Source organism: Cannabis sativa, chromosome 6, assembly GCF_029168945.1.
Source record: "Cannabis sativa cultivar Pink pepper isolate KNU-18-1 chromosome 6, ASM2916894v1, whole genome shotgun sequence".
Classification (NCBI taxonomy): Eukaryota; Viridiplantae; Streptophyta; class Magnoliopsida; order Rosales; family Cannabaceae; genus Cannabis; species Cannabis sativa.
In genome coordinates, this window is record NC_083606.1 from 38,010,288 (window position 1) to 38,012,715 (window position 2,428).

The 2,428-nt window shown below is 43.4% G+C and overlaps 1 non-coding gene across 1 annotated transcript; it reads right to left on the reverse strand.

Moving 5' to 3' along the window:
* Positions 1-367: 367 nt before the first annotated feature.
* Positions 368-474, reverse strand: LOC115718301 (small nucleolar RNA R71). The gene has a single exon (XR_004011881.2). It is a non-coding gene; the product is annotated as a small nucleolar RNA R71 (small nucleolar RNA).
* Between the last annotated feature and the right edge of the window lie 1,954 nt (positions 475-2,428).

The window sequence follows — 2,428 nt, forward strand, 5'->3', positions numbered from 1 at the left end:
AATGGCCGCAGCTTGAGAGATTACATTCTCCCTACTCTGACGGGAGTGCAGTCATGTATCAGGCCACCGGCAGTGGATGCAAATAACTTTGAGATCAAACCTGCCATACTTCAGATGGTGCGATCTTCGCCCGGTTGGTGGCCTCCCTTCGAAGATCCTAATGCATCTCTCTAATTTCATGGAACTTTGTGAAACCTTTAAAGTTAATGGAGTTAGTGATGATGCTATTCGACTGAGACTGTTCCCATTCTCTCTTAGAGAGCGAGCCAAGAGTTGGCTAAACTCCTTGCCACCCAACTCTATTGCCACCTGGAATGATCTGGCAACGAAATTCTTGTCAAAGTTCTTTCCCCCAGCCAAGTCTGCAAAGCTGAGAGGAGAAATTAATAACTTCTGCCAACAAGATAATGAATCTCTCCATGAGGCTTGGGAGAGGTTTAAAGATTTGATCAGAAAGTGCCCTCACCATGGTATAGAGAAGTGGATGCTGGTCCACAACTTCTACAATGGGTTGGTAGGAAATACAAGAACTTTAATAGATGCTGCAGCTGGAGGAGCCTTTATGAGGAAGAGTGCTAATGAGGCTTATGATCTATTAGAGGAGATGGCTCTAAACAATCAACAGTGGCCAACTGAGAGGAGTCAATCAAAGAAAGTAGCTGGTGTGTTAGAGGTCGATGCCATCACCAAGTTGACAGCACAGGTTGAGGCATTGACAAAGATAATTGCAGGGCAAGCTAAACAAGCCCAAGTTGTGTGTGAATTATGTGGGGGAAGCCATCACTTTTCAGAATGCCAAGCTGATGTGGATGATTTGCCAATGGATGAAGCTAAAGCCATTGGAAACTATTCACAGAACAATAACAACAATTATGGGTTCAACCAGGGTAACAACCGAAGAAACAGTGGGTTCTATCAGCAACGAAATCAGAACCAGAATCAGAATCAACAGTTTAATCAGCAACAAACCTCTGGTGGAAGTTCTAGTTTGCGTACGCATTTACCGCTTCAATTCATGACCGAAACTAGATCTTCAATCAAAGACACTGCACACAGATGGGCCAACTAGCAACTCAAGTAGCAACCCGTCCTCAAGGGAATTTGCCTAGCACAACTGAAGTAAACCCCAAGGAAAACTGCAAGGCAATTACCCTGAGAAGCGGTAAAAATTATGATGGTCCTGAAATGCCACAACTAGTGAATGGAGAAAAGGAGAATGAAGAGCAACCGAAGTCGACCCCAACACCCACTCCAACGAAGACTACTGATAGTCAACCACAGCCACAGCAGTCTCCACCAACTAATATAGATCACCATGTGAAAATACCCTATCCTCAGAGGCTCAGAAAGTCAAGTCTAGACAAGCAGTTCACCAAATTCCTAGAAGTTTTCAAAAGACTTCACATTAACATCCCCTTTGCTGAAGCTTTAGAGCAGATGCCAAGTTATGTGAAGTTTATGAAGGAAATCCTTTCAAAGAAGAGAAAGATGGAGGACTATGAGACAGTTGCTCTAACTGAAGAGTGCAGTGCCATCCTACAAAAGAAACTCCCTCCTAAACTCAGAGATCCAGGGAGTTTCACTATTCCTTCTACTATAGGAAAAATTGAGGGAATAAATGCACTTTGTGACTTGGGAGCTAGCATTAACTTGATGCCTCTATCGGTGTTTAAAAGACTGCAGTTGGGTGAAGCAAAGCCAACAACAGTAACTCTCCAATTGGTGGACCGATCACTAGCCCATCCTAGAGGAGTCATTGAGGATGTCTTAGTTAAGGTTGATAAGTTCATCTTTCCAGCTGATTTCATCGTTTTGGACATGGAAGAAGATAGCAATGTCCCAATTATTCTTGGGAGACCATTCTTGGCAACTGGCCAAGCCTTAATCGATGTTCAGAAGGGTGAATTAAAGCTGAGAGTCCAAGGAGAAGAAGTGGTCTTTAATGTGCTCAAGGCTATGACGTACCCAAAGGCAAGTGATAACTGTTTCTTCATTGATTTGATTGATGAAATGGTGAGTGAGAAAAAGCTGCTAGATGATCCTCTTGAACTAAGTCTAACTGAAGATGAATTGACGGAGCAAGAAGGACAAGAGGTCATGGGGTATGTGAAGTGGCTTGATTCTTATGGGCCTTTGAACAGAAGATACTTTGAGGAATTGGGAGCGGTTCCAAAAGAGCTGAAGCCATCTACTGAAAAGCCCCCAGAACTTGAATTGAAGGTGCTTCCTAGTCACTTGAGGTATGAGTTTTTGGGTCAAGATAAAAAGCTGCCAGTTATTGTTTCAGCTTCTCTCTCTGATGTGGAAACTGATAGACTTTTGAGGGTACTTCGGGCTCACAACAAGGCAATCGCTTGGACACTAGGAGATGTTAAAGGAATCAGTCCTTCAACAGTGATGCATCGAATTCTCATGGAAGATAACGCCA